Raw genomic sequence first — 20,182 nt, 5'->3', positions numbered from 1 at the left:
ATTGTCTTGGCAGCGAAAACCTGGTGGAAGGCAATAGGTCCTTTTATGCCTTTTGTACTTTTCACTTTTGAGCCTTTGGTTACTGAAGTACTGGGAAAACAAGGACAGATTGGTCATTTTGGTAATAATATGGGTTGCCATGGGTAATCTGGGAATTTGGGACTGCATGGAAACTACTATGGTCGTCGTCATTTAGGTCTATTTTGCCAAAATTTACTTTTTTGTCAACGGTCAGGTACTACTTTCTTGTTAGCAGCTTAAGATCATTTTTGCTGTACCTAGTACACAATCACAAAAACAAGCTATTGAAGCAATTGTCTTAATGGAAGTTATTAAGGATCAAAGGCTGATTTTTGTGGTTAGTGTTATAAGTCAATCTTTGTCTGACTTGTATTGGACTGAAAATTCTGTATTGGAGGTCCAAACAATTGGTATATCCAATTTGAACATTTTTTCATAGTAAGGGTATTTTGGGCATTGGGCTCAATGGTAAACTTTTCGGTTTTGAGAAGAGAAAGCTTAAGGATATGAGCATTAAGTTGGACCGGGAAGTGGATGAATTGTTACTTAATAATAACAGCATTTTTGTTAATTATGAGTTTCTGGTCATGTTTGACTTTTTTTCTGGTCAAACATCACATGTGGAACTTTCAAAAGATTTGCAATCTGCTTTTAAAATTGCCTTTGGTTCGGGTTAAAAATAGTCCAGGTTTTGAGCCCCTTTGTTTTCACCTCTCTTAATTGATTCTAGTCAAACGTACATGACAATCATTTTGAAACAGGAGAGGTGGTTTAAATAAACCGGAGCAACAACTTTGATTTTACCCATTTGACTTTTAGCAGTTGACATGTTATCACATAAATGAGAAATTGTACCATCATACTTTTAGCAGGTCTTTCTCTGAAATATTCCCGAGCCGAATAAGAGCAAAAGCAATGGCTCCCAAGATTTTTATAATTTGCTGATCAAGAAGAACATAATCAACCTGTCATGTGTGAGACAATCATCCCCGCAGTATTTATAAGAACGAACTATATTTGACTACCGAAAGTAGTTAATATTTTGTGATCAATAACACATAAAATTGAGCCCACGTTATTGAACGGTTGGAATGCACGATGCATCCGATATTTCATCTGTCTAAGTGAAACAACCAGTGAAAATTGTAAATACAGCTTCAAAAACATTAGTTATAAAATATGTGAGTCAAGTAAACCAATATTTTTTTTTAGAAAAGGAGATTGTGCCTACATTAATTGAGATTCATCACAAAATGGAAATCATGATCAAAAGGATAGATTCGGTACACTCATAAGTCATAATCACAACTTACCAAGTTATAGAAACAGTTAAATAGGAGAAATGCATTGGATTCAATATTCAATTAGTTTGACGGTGCACTCGATCAAGAGCTTGATGAAATGCCCAAGAGAAAAATTGAATGCAACAAAGGTGATTTTGAAGAATCGGTTATTAAATGAAATGGATGTCGATGTTACAGAAAATGAACACGGAATAAAACAAATGTAGAAACAAATAAGAACGAGAAACTGGAGTGTTTCGATGTTTTGGAAGAGGGTGTGTCACTGGTTGATATTGATGATAAATTGATTGGTTCGATTACTGAGGTTGCATTGGAACATGCAGACATCAATATCCTCGTTGAATCAGCATTATTACTCGACGTTTGCTCATATGATGTGTGTTAGCAATTTAGCATGCTCAGTGGCGGCCCAAGGTTTTCGGAGGCCTTAATCGAACTAAAAAGTTGGGGCCTTTGATAATAAAAATGTCGTAAACCATCTTTCCCCGAACTTGGTACCGACAATTGAATTATTAATTTAATAGTAATAAATTTTAACTATTCAACAAAGTTCAAATATATAATGTTTAAGTGTTCAACTAAGAAGTAGAGAACAAATTAACAATATTCTAATCATGACGTAGCAAATAACAAGCAACTCAAACAATTGAATAGATAATTAGATTTATATACCCAACCTTGAAAGTTTGGCACAGTCAATATGAGGGTTCTAAACCTTTGGTAATTGGCAATTCAAAATTTGACCCACACAAAAAATAAATAAATAAATAACTGTAGGTCCCGTGACCGGATCAAACAACACAAGAAACTAAGTACTAGTCGTTCTTAGATCAACCTCACAACTAGTTGGCGGAAACAACTAGTTGGACCTAGATCTCGGATCTTGTGTGTGTAAGGGAGGCCGAAACTTGAAGGTGGGGTGAAGGGTTAGAGAGTTTTGGAGTTAGAGAGAATACTTGGATGGAAATAAAATGCAAAAGGTTGTATTCACAAAGGTTGTGGAAAAATGGGTTAAGTGACCTTATATAGGGTCCCCATTTCTCCAACAATTACATTTTGTCCTTACAAAATAAACGTACTGAGGTACGTAATACACCGACTCTAAGCAAATATAAAGACATACGCAATCCTAAAACTAATATAGAATATTGGCCCTACAATCTCCCTCTAGGATTGTGTATGTCTAGAAACCTTCAACAATTTTTTTGCTTCGTCTTTATTTCTAGAAATCTAGTAGTTGTCTTGATCCAAGAGCTTGAACGAGATTGGATCTTGACAATTCTTTATTTTCCGATCTTGAAGACTTGAACTTCAATCTTATTTCCTGGGATGAATCGGCAACGGCAAATTTTAGAAACATCAGATGCGGGAGGCTCGACATTTAATTTTCTTTTGTTGACTTTCTTGTGCGAATTGTTTCTTTGCTTTGTCCTTTGACTGAACGTGGTCAGTTCATTTTTGGGTTCAACCGCCAACTGTCACGTTTTCTTTTAAGCGCTTCAGCAACTTCAGTCTGTGCAACCCAGGACACTTGATCTTGATCTACCTATCCATGTATTGCTGTACAAAACTTAGAGCGAATAAGATTCGTTCACAGACCCTCTTGAGGGTCAAAGAAGAATATTCTTTTTCAAAACATGCCCTTAGTTTGAAGTATTTGCAGAATACCACTGAAATTTTATTTTATCTTGACTTTTCGTAAAATATCAATTTCAGTCCCTTAACTTGTAAATGATTTATTTAAGTTCCAGGTTGCCAACGAACTTTGCATAAACGACCTTGACAACAAAACACATGATTTGAATAAAACAAAGATTAATAAAATATGTACCAACTCATAAAAACTTAAAATATTTTTGGAATTTCAAATATTATAATACTTCGAATATATATATATATATATATATATATATATATATATATATAAATACATAATATTTTGAAGTTGACACATAAAATAAAACAAGACAAATAAAAAAGATAGAAGTAAAGATGAATTTAATATTATATAACAATAATATTTACATAATTTTCTAATGACTTTAATATTTTTGCGAGAAAGATCACAACATGGAATCACGTTGTCTATAATGTCCTAGATCACACTTCTATTTGGATATTATTATGCCAAGAACCCAAAGTCGATTGTAGATATATTGGTCCACTTTAAACTTAACAAGTATTTTGATTTCATCGTGATACGTTAAGGTACAATTTGGCACAATACTTGTGTGGTCCCCTGTTGATCCGACTCGTTACAAACTCCATCATACCTTGGGCATAATTTGTGTTCATCAGTATCACCCCGAATTGACTCAGACCCCCTAATGATTGATCAAAACATTTTGAGCTTCGTATAATTTTTGCAAACTTTTCTTTCAAACAATATGTAAAGGTTGAACCATGGACTTACTAGCCTTGTTGGCTTATGCCTTCATATAAAGTGTTTAGGACTTACTTGTTTGCCCCACGTTACGTGGTTCTAATATAGCCCTTTTTTGTTTGATAAAATTATCAACATTTTTGTTGTTGATTTTGAATACTTTTTGAGTATTTTGCAGTTTTTCTGCTTTTTCAATAATTTTTTTTATATTTTCATTATTTGAAGCTAAAGCAAGAAATAATTTTTCATTGTGACCAATCACTAACAGACTCGTGTATGACTGACTATTAGGATTTTTGCCTTTCATTAATATGACTTATGAGTCGGCAACCGCTTCATAAGAGTGTAACCACTAGCATATGCAGATATTTAAGTTTATATCACTATGATACTTACTCATTTGTTAAGCCTATCTACACATCAATCAATGATTTTGTTGGCTTTTGATCTACTCTTCTCATGTGCTAGGATCACCTAAGACACTTTTCTATCATTTTCCAAAGGTCGGATTAATTTCTCAAAATTTTCTGATATTTTAATGTTATCCGACTCCCTCTAAGCAGGAGCTCCCTCTAAATGAGAAATTATATTTTTTTAAAGTCTTTTTCAGATTTTCTTAAACAAAATAATAATATAAAATATTTTTGAAAAGTCAAGTGACTTAATTTTTGTTTTTCTTAACAAAGGTAGAATCTTTTTGGCGAGTTAAAGTTAACTCATTTTCAAATAATAATATAAAATATTTTTGGACAGTTAAGTGACTTAATTTTTGATTTTCTTAACAAAGGTAAAATTTTTTTGGTGAGTTAAAATTAACTCATTTTCTCCCTCTAAAATTGTGACATATTTGAAAAATATTTACAATTTTGATAGTTTGTTTTAATCAAAATTGGACGATGGCTTTAGTGAAAAGGTCAGCAAAGCTGTTGTCAGATGGACTACCATAAGTATGCATTATCACATCATATAACAAAGTTGAAGAGATTCAAACCGAAGCCCATGAGCTGATGTTGGATCCATCACTTAAGAAGCGCTCGACAAGTTGTGGTTGATACATTTGAACATGGTTGGCATTGTTGAAGCACAAAGTATGAAACATTTCCCATTCCCTGAAGTTTGTCATCCCATGTCGCTTATGAAAGACTCGAATCCGCCATCGAATGGTTTAGCATCAAATAGCAAGGGTTCGTCTCCCATCATATGTCGTGGGGTGCAACCACTATCTAAGTACCGAATACTCTCGATAGTCCTCCTTGATTGACCCTACATGCACTAAGCGTTTAAATGGATACAGGTTTCCGAGACTTAGTTGTCTTGGGAAAGTCGACCATAAATCGACAAAACTTGATTTTATTTCTTGAAAACAAATTATTTCTTGGCGTCTCGTCGCTTGAAGAACAGTCCTTAGGAATCCAAGCACAAACTTGTTCCTTGATTTTGGCAATTTTGGACTTTTGTTTTCTGAATTTTAAAACTGTTTTTGTGAATCCTCAGACTTTTCAGTCTTAGGATTCTTTTTGATTTTATCCTTTTTAGATCTCCAAAAAGGTTTTCTCTTGTGTTTTACTTATTTGACTTTGGATCTCACATCCATTTCACTAGCTTCACTATCAGCTTGATCAGTCCTTGAATTTGGGCTACTAAAAGCACCTTTTGTGGACTGACTAAGCCGCCTTTGAATATCAAGTTGTTGCTTGAACCAGTGCTTGCAATGTCTTGCAAGGTGAGACGGATTACCACACACAAAGCAAAGTTTTCTTCTATCTTCCCTATAGAAACCGTCAGAATGATAATACATGGGTTGAGGCGAATAAGGAGATGGTTGTACGGGAACAAACAAGCTGTCAAATCTATGACCTCGATCATCAAAAAAATTTGTATAGAAAGAGTTAACATAATATTGTGGATAATAACCATAGTAGCTATTATCAAATTGATTGTACAGTTGAGGTTGATAATATTGATTAGTAGATTGATAAAAATTGTTTCTATGAGGTGGGACATATTTACCCGATGTACTTGCATTTTCCTTTTCAAAACAATTTTCATTAACTTTGGTTTCCTCAACTTTACAACTATTTGGCGAACAACTAGGTAAGTCAGTATTCACATATATCTTTTCATGCACGTTTTTATCAATAATGGTTTCATCAAAAGTAGTTTCACAGTCACTATCAGAATTGGAATCATCATTTTCATTTTCAATAGTCGTGCCAACATGAACACTCTCATCAAATACATCATTGTTCAAAATGTTTTTGGAATCAATAGATGAATCAAAAAGTATGTTTTTATCTCCATAAACCTTGTTTGTTTCCACACACCCCTTATCTTCTACATAACCCACTACAGAAGATGAACTACTATTAGGACTACTAACTGAAGGAACAGCTGAATCAACAGTCTTTGGAGCAGCAGGAACAAATGTCTTTGATATGGGCACATAACCAATACCATAGACCATTTCTTCCTCTGGAGGAGAATTAAAGTCAAAGTGAGGAAGGCTAGTATAGTTATTGTTAAACGATGGAGGTACAGCAGAACTATCATAGCCTAAACCAGTCTTTAATCTTAATTCCATTTGTGACCCAATTAGTTTATTCAGTTTCTCAGAACTAACTCAAAGTTTTCTATGGCAACTTTTCTTTGGGTTAATTCAATCTCTAATTTGGAAATATTAGCGTTTAGTTCAATTACATGATTTTCATGATGTTTTGCCAAATTTCTAGCAATGGAAACTTGTTCCCTAAGATCGGCCATGTCATTACCATGAGTGTTAATTCTGATAGTGTAAATCTTTGTAGCCTTTTTAAGATCATCATTTTGAACTCTAATGCTCTCAATTTGTTCAAGAATTTTAGCATTATGGTTTCTATAGTGAAGAACTTTATCTATGCAAGCTTATGAGCAAAGTTTGTGTACCTCGGGAATGAGAGAGGCAGGTGTAGGAATCCCATTAGTGGAGCTTGACGAGGTGTTTGCTTGACTACTTCCACTTGCAGCACACTCGGGGATTATAGGACTTTCTTGACTGCTCACACCCGCATCACTTGTCTCATATTTATTTTCTCTGCACCAAAACTTGATGGTAGAAGTCATCCCTGAGATTGTTAAGGTATCCAGGTTTGTCATTCTCATTCTCTTGATGATAATCACACTGCTATTCCATGTATAAGGCAGTGAATCCAACAACTTCATGTTGATCTCAGACAACTCATGGATGATATCGACACTTCTCATTTTAGTAACGAGTGACTCAAATCTGTTGATGAGAGAGGCAACCGATTCTACTTGAATATGTTTAAAGTTGTTGAATTCTTCTTTTAATATTCCTTTGCGGTTGTTTCTCATTTCCAGGTTCCCTTCAAATTTGTTCACTAAGGCATCCCATAGACCCTTAGCAGTGGTGTAGTCTCTCAGTGTCAATGAAATTTCTCGTGAAAGAGATATAGTTAGAATACCAAAAGCCTTTTGATTTTCAGCAAGCATTCTTCGATTATCATCATTGTAGTTAGTCACGGTTTTGGGAACCTCACCATCAGTACCAGTTGTCATAGGACGGTGTGGACCCTGTTCAATAGGTCTAATAAGATTGTAATCAATGATCTTGAGATAATTGTAAAACCTCCACTTAAACTCATCGAAATCACAGTCCCATTTCATCAACTTTGGAGGCTTAGAAGTGGTTCCGGCCTCGTTCTCAAACATCACATATTGAATAGCTTCAGCACTAGCAACAGTGGAAATTGGATTTGCCATTTCTTAAAATCTGCCAAAAACTAAGCCTGATCTGATCTAATGAAAAGTGATCCTTTTGAAAAGGGATCTAATTTTGAAAACTGAGCGATTTGAAAACTGAGATATTTTGAAAAGTGATCTAATTTTGAAAACCGAGCGATTTTGAAAACCGAGCGATTTTGAAAACCGAGCGATTTTGAAAACCGAGCGATTTGAAAACCGAGCGACTTTGAAAACCGAGCGACTTTGAAAAACTGAGCGATTTTGACAAAGTAGGCGAAAATTTTAAACAAATCTAGTATGTCACCAACCCACTTTCCTTGTCACCTTTCTCAACCATATCTAAATACATGCAACTATACAAACACAATTTCTTGAGAATCACACACCACAAACACAACCTTTAACCCATTTTCAACATCTTCATGAAAAAAAACAACTTAAATTTCTTAAGAACTTGAAGAACACAAAAATCCGAAAATCACTTATTTTCTCGAAAAATCCGTCTTTTCACACACAAGACCAAAATCCAAGGTTGTGACCCAAGATCTACAACTAGTAGAGCCCGAAAGCTCTGATACCAATTGTAGGTCCCGTGACCGGATCAAACAACACAACAAACTAAGTACTAGTCGTTCTTGTATCAACCTCACAACTAGTTGGCGGAAACAACTAGTTGGACCGAGATCTCGGATCTTGTGTGTGTGTAAGGGAGGCCGAAACTTGAAGGTGGGGTGAAGGGTTAGAGAGTTTTGGAGTTAGAGAGAATACTTGGATGGAAATAAAATGCAAAAGGTTGTATTCACAAAGGTTGTGGAAAAATGGGTTAAGTGACCCTTTATATAGGGTCCCCATTTCTCCAACAATTACATTTTGTCCTTACTAAATAAACGTACTGAGGTACGTAATACACTGACTCTAAGCAAATATAAAGGCATATGCAATTCTAAAACTAATATAGAATATTAACTCTACAATAACTGAAGGCAATTGGCAATTAATATGGAGTGGCAGATGCTAATTCCGATTTATGTTAATTTCCAATATCAATTAAATGCACTTTAATTTGGAGTAATAGCAATTTCCATTTTGACAACATGCATGACGTTCACGTGTCTGACTTCTCAGCATCTTTTCTCGATCAATATCGCAAATAAAAAAAAGAAAGAAAAGCCCTAATTTATACAAAAACAGTTTTAATAAAATGGGGGCCTTTTCTTGTTTGGAGGCCTCAAGCTAGGGCTTGGCCCATTAAAGCTATTGGGCCGGCCCTGAGCATGCTGCTGATCATGACATGCAACACAAACAGGTATGGCCCAAAGTTGGTTCAAATGATGGCCTGTATATAAAAAGGCTTGAAAACGTAAAACGAGAACAGGATATATGCACCAACATAATGAACTGGAGCTATTTCTGCCAATTACTCTTAACGCATCAATTAATCTTTGTTTATCAAACAAAAAGTCATTACTAATATGTAATGTAAAATTTTAGTTAGTGAAGTGTGGGTCGGTCAACGTAAGATTTTATTGATATATAATGTAAGATTTTGTTAGTTGCATTTCTTGGCATGTTTTATAACACTTAAACACTCAATTTTCGCCATATATAATGCGTTTATCGTACATATATCAAATTCTTTTGTGAATATCTTGTTTCGTGGAGTGGAGTCTACTTTGGATCGTTTTATTGTTTTGTGTAGGTGCGGGGCAGTTGGGAGTGACAACAAGGGGTCTTAGAAAGAATTGACAAGCCAAAACGTGTGATCGGTTTCAAGAAAAACGAAAGTAAAGAAATTAAGTGAAACACGAGATACAAAGATAAGCTAGTGGAGTATGGAGCTCAAGATAGTATGGGCTGAAACTTATAATCTAATTATTCAAGTGGAACTAAAGTTATATCACAAGATAGCTTATAAATCGTTCATGGGCTGCGCAAGGAATTTAGACGAAAGATTAAAGATGGGCTCTATTTAATAAGTAGGCTTGACAATTAATTAAGAGTGACCAGATCATGCACTTGGGTTAGTGGGCCTCAATCGAAATTTGTTTGTGTGAGCAGCAAGAATATTAAAGAAAACATTCGTTAGGGATTTGGGATGGATCATCGTTTTGACGGCAGAGAGCATACAACCTTTGGGTTTTTGTTTCTTGTTTTGTAAGCTTTATTATTTTTAATGTTTTGTTTATTGAACGTTTTGATTGTTTTAGCCACCATGTCCGGCTAGATCAATTTAATTTCAACACTAGGGTTTGATTGATTCGAAACTTATGTGAAACGTTTATGTGATTCGTTTGTTTGTTTAATTCTTGTGCTTAAACGCGGTTCTATTCCGGTATATATTAGATTGTTAATAAACTTGATCACCTTATTAATTTTTCTAATAAAGTTCATCAGTATTTAAAACCCTAATTAGTTTTTAAGTTTTGGTAAAAGAAACAAATAATATTTTGTGTTTGTCTATGAACCCAAAATCATTATAGAATTAAACAATATAATTATACACTCCGAACGGCGTGAGTGTTTGATTATAATCGATACTTCTATCACGCGACCCGCACACTAAGATCCGAACGGCGTGAGATTGGAGTAGCGGGTTGACTCTAATCACCGAACGGCGTGTGATTAGACATTAGATAGAGTGGATGTCCGAACGGCGTGACGTCTATTATTGATACAAACCGTTCAACTAAAAAGTCATTGCACCATAATTGTTAATGATCATAAGCTAGAATTAAATCAAGTAATTGCCTTAGTGTTGGAATTAGTTTTTATATATTTGAATTCACTTTTCTTTTATAAATTTGTTTTCGTTAATTTCAAGTTTAAATCAAAACCCCCTTTTAAAACAATCGTGTCTAGACCTGAAATATTTCTGGTATAATTTAGTTAGGACACGAACCTTACTTTCGCTCATACTATTCTTAGTGTGTTAAGTTGGTTTATTTTATTTGCTGGATTCGACACCCAACAAATTGGCGCCGTTGCAGGGGATACGGCGATTTTAACCCTTTTATGCCAAGATTCTTTCATTCAGGTACATCCAGGTCTTTTTGTTCAGGTACACCGCTTGAGATTGACCCAGAGATTGAGAAAACTTCAAAGAAATTAAGAAAGCAAGCAAAACTCCAAAAGAAGTCAGCAAGCTCCTCAAACTCTACATCCTCATCTCTTGTCATCAACACTAGGCAAGACACTCCCTTGTAAGTGAACCCGAAACCGTATCACCACAAATAACTCCACCATAATCACCAACCCCAGAACCTAACTCACCTACTAAAACCACCACCATGGCAGCTGAACAAACCCTTAGACAATGGGGCACCCATGATGTCACCCAACAACCACTTTGCATTAACTACCCTGCTATGGAGAACTTCGAGCTGAAATCCGGTCTCATTCACTTATTACTCTCCTTCCGAGGTTTAGAAAATGAAGACCCTCACAAGTTCCTCAAGGAGTTCCATGTTGTGTGTTCTGGCATGAAGCCACACAACATCACTGAAGACCAAATCAAGTTAAGGGCATTCCCCTTTGCTCTCCAAGACTCAGCAAGAGAGTGGCTCTATTACCTACCACGGGGGTCGGTAACTACTTGGAATGGTCTTGCAAGGCTTTTCCTAGACAAGTACTTTCCAGAAGTTAAAGCATCCCTCCTACGTAAAGAAATTATCGCGATCAAACAAGCAAAAAGGGAAGCTTTACACACTTATTGGGAAAGGTTCAAGAAATTATGTGCACGGTGCCCCCAACATGGCATATCCGAGCATCAACTCCTTCAGTACTTTTGTGAAGGATTGGCACCGATGGAGAGATGTTTAATAAATGCATCTAGTGGAGGGGCTCTACTCGATAAAACACCAACTCAGATCCGAGCCTTAATCACCTCAATAGCCGAAGATACAAAGCATTGGGCACAAGAAGACGGATGGTATGATGACACACCACGAGGAGTCAATGAGGTGAACACTCCTCGCATTGAAACTCAACTTGCTGAACTAACGAAGTCGTCATGCAATTGAAAAGCAAAGGTACAGAACCACAAGCCCAAGCTTGTGGTATATGTCTACAATTTGGGCATCCTACAGATATGTGTCCCACACTACAAGAAGATGTTGAACAAGCACAAGCAATGGGAGGTTACTCGGGACAAAATTCGAGACATTATGAGCCGCCCCGAGGTAATCAGAATTGGGGAAATACTTCTAATATGAGCTACTTGCAAAGACCTCCACCATATCACTCACAGCCTCCATTCCAAATGCCTATTCAATAACATAACTTCCAACCTCAACAATAAATACCCGCACAACAACAAGCGAGTAGCTCAGGTATGTCTTTAGAAGATATCGTGAAAAGTCTAGCCACAAGTACTCACACTTTCCAGAGAAGACTGAAACTAGCATCAAAAACTTGGAACAACAAATTGCTCAGCTTGCTAGCTCGGTGAGCAAGATAGAATCTCAAGGTAAATTACCCCCACAAACCAAGAAAAACCCAAAACACAATGTTTGTGCCATTACCTTGAAATACGGTAAGGAAGAAGTTGTTATAGAAGAGAAGGATAATAAAAAGGATGAAGCATCAAAGCCGGTTAAAAGTGAAGCAAAATTTTATCCTCCACCTCCATTTCCTGAAAGACTTCGAGGCACAAGGAAAGAACGGAAGAACAAGAAATCATGGAGACGTTCCGGAAGGTAGAGGTAAACATTCCACTCCTTGATGCCATTAAACAAGTTCCACGGTATGCAAAGTTCCTAAAACAACTGTGCACATCAAAGAAAAAGCTCAAAGGTACTGAAACAGTCAAGGTAAGTGAAAATATTTCAGCAGTGTTACAAAAGAGATTACCCACAAAGTGCAAGGATCCGGGTGTTTTCACCGTTCCTTGTAAATTGGGGAATATTACTTTGCCTCATGCTATGTTGGACCTTGGAGCCTCTATTAACGTCCTACCCTACTCAATTTTCAAAACACTTAATGTTGGACCGTTAAAGAGGACCGAGGTGACCATTCAATTGGCCGATCGATCCTAGTATACCCAAAAGGTGTATTAGAGGATGTGTTGGTCCGAGTGAATGAACTAGTATTTCCAGCTGATTTTTATGTGCTACACATGGAAGATGATGACAAACCAAATTCCAGTTCGATTATACTTGGTAGACCATTTTTAAAAACTTCAAAGACTAAAATCGATGTTTATAATGGCACTCTTTCAATGGAATTTGACAGGGATGATGATGCTATACGTTACCCGAGTGATGTCTCATCTTTGAATTATATAGATTTCGTTGAACCACTCATTGATAAATGTGTTGAGTTGTCTAACAATGGTGTTTCAGTCTTAGTTTTAAACAGAAGTACATATGGAGTTTCATCAAATGAGCATAATGAAAAATTCAAGCTTGGGGAGGAATTGACGGAAATTGATAAACGGAAGAAAGAAAGGCCAAAAGCACGAAAACTAAAGTTACCGAATATTGGCAAAAGGCTTCTTCCGTTTATGGTGGCACCCGATTAAACAAAACTCTAACGAGGAATAAGTCTAGCCAAAGACAATAAAGAAAGCCGCTTCGCGGGAGGCAACCCGTGGTTTCGTTTTTTTTATTTTTGTTTAATTTTAATAAAAAATTATAAAAAAAAAAGTTTTCAACCAGGTGGTGTGAAAGTAGTTTTGGTCAGAACGTTTACCCCGCTGTGTTAAAATTCTCTACAAAAGTGACCCGGCCGCGTAGAAATTTAATAAATCATTTATGCCACTGACCTGGGCGTGTCAAAATCTACCCGCCGGGTAAGGGTTCTTGAAAAAAAATTGTTTTGTTCTTGAAAACCCTAACACCCAGGTCTTCAGGTCTTCATCACAACTTGTGTATCCCAAACCTAAGTCTAGCCACAGCCTACCTTCAACACACCACCACCGATGAGCCTCACAAGTTTCGTCTCCGATTACCAGCAAGCCGACCACCACCACATCGGTCACTGTTAACTCCGCCTACCTTCTCCACCCCGGCTGTACCTCTGTCGCCGCCGCAAACCGCCATCTCACCCACAGATTTAAACCCTGAATCCACACCTCTATCTTTGTCCAGCTTAAACTTCAAGCAAGCTTCAAGATTTTGATCATCAGTTTTGGGATTTAAAATTGTAATCACACAATTTCAAGAGTTTAATAATCACTTTGGGTGGTGACCATGTTCACAGAAGAGTTCCTTTATTCCTTATTTTACAACTTGGTATTGCATCACAACCACTTGGTTCTGTTGGTCGTTGACTCATGGGTAGATACAAAAGATTGGTTTGAACCGTTTCGCCACCACCGGCTATTTGTTTGTTGAAAGAAATTTCAAGCCGAACTGCTCCTTCCACTTCAGTAGTTCCGTTTCACGCCTCACTTCAAGCCTCGAGGACGAAACCGAATTTTAAGCTTGGGGAGATTAAAAAGGTATTTTCGTTTCATGCATTGAATTTAAAGTTGTATATAATTTGCATTAGTACCATATGTGAAAAAAAAGAAAAAAAAATGAAAATGTTTTAAAAATGTTCCTTGAATATAGTTTTTTGCGTTAAAGTGGGAGATGATGATATTTATCGGAAATTGGTTTTTCAAATTACTAATAATATGAGATAAATAAAAGAAAACGTACTTAACTTGGGATGTGTCGGTAGGCTCAGCTTTGAAAATGAAAGGGCAATTTGATAAAATGGGTCGGAAATCTCTTGTGGGTAAAACGTTTTGTCCGTGGAAGATAAGTAATGAAAGGTCTGGCCATATTGGTATGAAAAATGAAAATATTATAAAGTTTTAAAATTTGAATACGTTATCATATGATTCTTGGGTAGGTTTAACGTTAGAGTATGTCGTGTAGCCTGTGATATAAATCGTAAACTGCTTAGCTTTAGTGTTTTACACATCATTGGCGTATGGTTTTATAACCTTAAATCTTGTATTGATGGGATGCCTCGGGTCCGGAGACTATGGGTCTGTATGCCGACTATTCATCTAGGTATTCACAATTCCTAAGTGGGGTTGTGAATATTTAAAATAAAGCTAAAAAAGAGCAAACCCGCAGTTTTCTACCACATAAGTCTTTAAACATGATCACAAAGAGTACAAAGTACAAATACATTCCAGACTTGATCATCCACGCTGTTAGCCATGTGGGGTCCCCTTGCTCGCGTCTCATTACCATTAAGAAACGGACCACAAGGGACACGCCAAATGTAAGCCCTACGGATGAAATTTTGCATACTCACCTATGGTAATGGTTCGGTGTATTGCTTGATAACGAGGGTATGTTATGTTGTGGGGAACACTAGCTATTAATTAACTGAACCTTAATCATATCTAATGGCTGCTTGGTAGACTTTGATGCTTAAGCTTAGGTGGATAAACAATATCCTTGATCATCTTAACTATTCATTAAAAATTAGAGCAACAAAAGTTTTAAATTTGCTAATTTTGAGGTTTAAGTCAACTTGGGGTGGTCTGGTCCGGTAAAAGCTGAAAATAAGTTGGTCTTAATTGTGTAAACCACTAAGTAATGTTAATGTCGGATCATATTTGTCCCGGTAAAGATTAAGGCATGGGTTTAAGTGGACAACAATATCGGTGATTGCGGTTTTGTGTTTTTCTAAGCTTTAAAAATTAACCTATATGTTTTTAAGACTGAATTTTCCGATTCTGATCCAACTGCATCAACTTTTTTTCCGGACGCATAATATTAAGAATCGTAGTTACATGTGTCGGTACTTCCTGAATTCAAATGAATGAAAAATGACATGTTAGTTATGATCTCATTACAAATCATTCCGGTACCAAAACGGGCTTTAAAAAAATGAAATAAAAAAAAAAGAAATTTCCCCTAGATTTTTAGTTCTTGGTTTATACTATTTTTGACTTCCTTGAGGACAAGGAAAGGTTTATCGTACATATATCAAATTCTTTTGTGAATATCTTGTTTCGTGGAGTGGAGTCTACTTTGGATCGTTTTATTGTTTTGTGTAGGTGCGGGGCAGTTGGGAGTGACAACAGGGGTCTTAGAAAGAATTGACAAGCCAAAATGTGTGATCGGTTTCAAGAAAAACGAAAGTAAAGAAATTAAGTGAAACACGAGATACAAAGATAAGCTAGTGGAGTATGGAGCTCAAGATAGTATGGGCTGAAACTTATAATCTAATTATTCAAGTGGAACTAAAGTTATATCACAAGATAGCTTATAAATCGTTCATGGGCTGCGCAAGGACTTTAGACGAAAGATTAAAGATGGGTTCTAATTAATAAGTAGGCTTGGCAATTAATTAAGAGTGACCAGATCATGCACTTGGGCTAGTGGGCCTCAATCGAAATTTGTTTGTGTGAGCAGCAAGAATATTAAAGAAAACCTTCGTTAGGGATTTGGGATGGATCATCGTTTTGACGGCAGAGAGCATACAACCTTTGGGTTTTTGTTTCTTGTTTTGTAAGCTTTATTATTTTTAATGTTTTGTTTATTGAACGTTTTGATTGTTTTAGCCACCATGTCCGGCTAGATCAATTTAATTTCAACACTAGGGTTTGATTGATTCGAAACTTATGTGAAACGTTTATGTGATTCGTTTGTTTGTTTAATTCTTGTGCTTAAACGCGGTTCTATTCCGGTATATATTAGATTGTTAATAAACTTGATCACCTTATTAATTTTTCTAATAAAGTTCATTTAAAACCCTAATTAGTTTTTAAGTTTTGGTAAAAGAAACAAATAATATTTTGTGTTTGTCTATGAACCAAAAATCATTATAGAATTAAACAATATAATTATACACTCCGAACGGCGTGAGTGTTTGATTATAATCGATACTTCTATCACGCGACCCGCACACTAAGATCCGAACGGCGTGAGATTGGAGTAGCGGGTTGACTCTAATCACCGAACGGTGTGTGATTAGACATTAGATAGAGTGGATGTCCGAACGGCGTGACGTCTATTATTGATACAAACCGTTCAACTAAAAAGTCATTGCACCATAATTGTTAATGATCATAAGCTAGAATTAAATCAAGTAAATTAGTTATTATATATTTGAATTCACTTTTCTTTTATAAATTTGTTTTCGTTAATTTCAAGTTTAAATCAAAACCCCCTTTTAAAACAATCATGTCTAGACCTGAAATATTTCTGGTATAATTTAGTTAATCTGTATCCCAAAGGACACGAACCTTACTTTCGCTCATACTATTCTTAATGTGTTAATTTGGTTTATTTTATTTGCTGGATTCGACACCCAACAGATTTTAGTATTAAATATATTAAAATGTTAAAAAAACATAAAGGTAAAATTGATATATAATGTAAGATTTTATTTTTTATTCTAAAAAAATAAAATATTACATAAGTTACAAGTCTTATGTATGTAAAGACAAAATTATATACATACAAACATGCACATTATCAGTATTTTAACCAAGTGTTGATTGATATTCATCGGCGGATTTAAGGGAGGGTCAAGAGGGTCCATTGACCCTCCAGCCAAATTTATAGTAGATCAGAGTAGGTTTTTTTTCTTTTTTTATAGCTTGACCCTCTCGTTTAATTCTTACAAAGTGCTTAGAGTAAAAAAAATAAGTAGATATATTGTGTTTCTAGCAAGTGTTGGCCCTGCAAAACTATGAAAGTGAAGAATGAAGAAGATGAAAAGAGTTGTGGGCATGAAGAAGATGACAAAAGTTGTTGGCTCTGTATTCTTAAATTAAATGGGTGTATGGGAATGTGGGCCATTTAAATGAATCAATTTAATATAAGCCCATATTCAAACCTAATATCTTATTGGTAATTTATTTTCACTTTTCACCTAGTGCATAGTAATCAGAAGTCAGCCGTCACTTTACAACTACTACTTTTCAATTTTTTTGGTGTTTCTTTTCCCTACTGTGGCCCCATCTCAAAAGACAATATGAAGTAAGTTAACTCTATTGTATTTTGGTTTCTGTTTTAATTAATTGTTATTATATAGTATGTTAATACTTTATGATTTTAACCATCGTAAAATAGGAATGTTGTTGTGTAGTTATCTTTTACGTAGTTAATTTACAAGATCAGTTAATATTTTATATATGATCTAATCTTGAACTTATTGTTTTATATAATGATTGCGATATTAGTTTTTAGTATTTGTGTATGTAGAAACGCTTCCATCACAAACTATTTTGGTAAAACACCCCAACCAAGCATCAAGACTCCATCAAGTTCGTCAAATGCCAATGAAAATAATAATAAAAGAAGTCGAGAAGAAGTTGAAGCATTGGAAGATGAAATTGTTGGTGACGCAGCCTTGCGCAAACCAATAAATGATTATTCGATTAATATCTGAGATGAAGTAAGGAGACGTTATATAACGAAAGGTGCTTGCCAACCGAAAGGTCATAATTTTCCCAAAACACAAATTTGTGGACAATTGAGGAAGGTTAAAAAACATGGTTTGATCGTTTTTGTTGGTTAGAATATAGCGCATCAAAAGATGCGGCGTTTTGTTTGTGGTGTTATTTGTTCCCTACCGGTAATAGACATGGGGATGAAGTATTTATCAAGCATGGTTTTAGAAACTGGAAAAGGGCATTTGAAAATTTTCGTGATCATGAAGGAGGTCAAAATAGTAGACATAATCATGCTAGAGTTCAGTTTGAGTTATTTAAAGATCAAAGGCACAATCTTGAAAATGTATTGTCACAACAATGAAAGCAAGATGAGATTGTTTATCGTGTTCGATTAACCGCTGTTGTTGATGTGATTCGATACCTTTTAATTCAAGGTTTGGCTTTTCGCGGGCATGACGAGTCTATAAGCTCTAATAGTCGAGGTAATTTTCTTGAACTTGTCAAATGGTATTGTGAGCGTAATGAGGAAGTAAATAAGGCGTTTAATTCAAAATCACATGGAAATAATCAGTTGACTTCGCCTAAAATCCAAAAAGAAATAGTTAATGCATGTGCTACTGAGGTAAGAAAGATTATTGTGAACGAGGTTAAAGATAAGTTTTTTTTCTATTTTAATTGACGAGTCTCGTGATTGTTCTATAAAGGAGCAAATGGTGGTGGTTTTGAGATATGTGGATGATGGTAGAGAAGTGATTGAACGGTTTGTCGGGGTAGTACATGTTACTGACACCATTGCATCATCCCTAAAAAGTGCTATTGATAATTTTTTTGCAAAAAATAATTTAACAATGTCAAAAGTTAGAGGTCAAGGTTAAGATGGAGCTTCCAATATGCGTGGAGAGCTAAATGGATTGAAGTAAAAAATTTTAGCTGAAAATAAGTTTGTGTTTTATATACATTGTTTTGCACATCAGTTACAACCGGTAGTTGTGGCCACGTCATCTAAATATGCATCTATAAGTTCTTTTTTTGATTACCTTACAAAGATTGTGAATATTGTCGGAGCTTCATGTAAAAGGAAAGATTTGATTCAACAAAAACAACATGATGATTTTGTGAAACGAATTGAAACGGGTGAAGTATGTACAGGAAAAGGTAAAAACCAAGAAATGAGTTTAGCCCGAGCTGGTGACACTCGTTGGGTTTCCCATCTTAAAACTATACTTCGACTTTTAGACTTGTGGAAACCAGTGAGAGAAGTGCTTATTTGTCAAGAGAGAGCACTGATGCAAAAACTCGAGGCAATGCGCTTGGTATGGCTGAGAAAATGAAAACTTTGAGTTTGTCTTTATTGCCCATTTAATGTTAAACTTGTTAAGAAAGACAAATGACCTATCACAAGCCCTACAATTGAAGAATCAAAATATTGGTAATGCGGTTCGATTGATTGAAGATATGAAATATGTTATAAAGAAATACAGGGATGATGGCTGGGTGGAGCTATTGAATGAAGTCACCACATTTTGTTCTAAAAATGAAATTTATTTGCCTAATATGGAAGACGTTATTCTAGGTCGAGTTAGAAGGACAATTGATGATGAGCCACAAACATATCTCCATCGCTTTCGCGTTGATATTTTTTATCAGGTGCCTTACTCTCATTTATTTTTGTTTTTGTTAATAAAGTTCAGCTTATAACATTTTTTGCTAGCAAACTTTTTATATTTTATTTCCACATGATTCTAGGTTGTTGATCTTCTTCTTAATGAAATGAATGAGCGTTTTACTAAGGCAAACTCGGAGTTGCTTACATGTATAGCGTGTCTAGACCCTAGAGACTCATTTCAAACTTTTGACCATGAGAAGTTACTACGGCTTGCTGAGTTATATTCAGATGATTTTAATGGTTTTGATCTCGGACAACTAAGGATACAACTTGATTGGTACATTTCAAATATGAAAAGTAATGAAGTTTTTTCCGGTCTTCATAATATTGGAGAACTTGCAAAGAAAATGGTTCAGATGAAATATCATATTACATATGACCTTGTTTATCGACTAGTTGAGTTGGCTTTGGTCTTGCCGGTTGCAACAACTCCTGTTGAAAGATCGTTTTCCGCGATGAAGTTTATCAAGACTGATTTACGTAATAAGATGGGTGATAATTTTCTCACAGATGCATTGGTGTGCTATGTAGAGAAAGATATCTTTGCAAGTGTTGAAAATGAAGCAATTCTTCAACGATTTCAAGCTATGGGACCTCGAAGATGCCAGTTACCGACTATCGGTAAAAAAAAGTAATATGTGTACACTTTTGAATTACGAATGTAAAACAATTATATTACAACCCCCATTTGGAATTTTCTGGTTCCTCCACTGTTGATA

The 20,182-nt window shown here is 35.6% G+C and overlaps 1 protein-coding gene and 1 long non-coding RNA gene across 2 annotated transcripts in view; one reads left to right on the top strand and one right to left on the bottom strand.

Annotated features, from left to right (window-relative positions):
• The window catches only part of LOC143598684 (TMV resistance protein N-like), a 142,431-nt gene that overhangs the window by 7,160 nt on the left and 115,089 nt on the right, over positions 1-20,182 (bottom strand). The gene's annotated exons all lie outside the window — the stretch shown is intronic.
• Positions 13,751-20,182, top strand: part of LOC143598714 (uncharacterized) — a 174,599-nt gene continuing 168,167 nt past the window's right edge. Inside the window, exon 1 of the long non-coding RNA XR_013147162.1 lies at positions 13,751-13,937. This is a non-coding gene — a long non-coding RNA (uncharacterized LOC143598714). The remainder of the gene's footprint in view (positions 13,938-20,182) is intronic.

This window comes from Bidens hawaiensis, unplaced genomic scaffold (genome assembly GCF_021521415.1).
Source record: "Bidens hawaiensis isolate Kalapana, Puna unplaced genomic scaffold, B.hawaiensis_p1.1 tig00001904_1, whole genome shotgun sequence".
Lineage (NCBI taxonomy): Eukaryota > Viridiplantae > Streptophyta > Magnoliopsida > Asterales > Asteraceae > Bidens > Bidens hawaiensis.
This window is presented reverse-complemented; position numbering and strand designations above follow the sequence as displayed.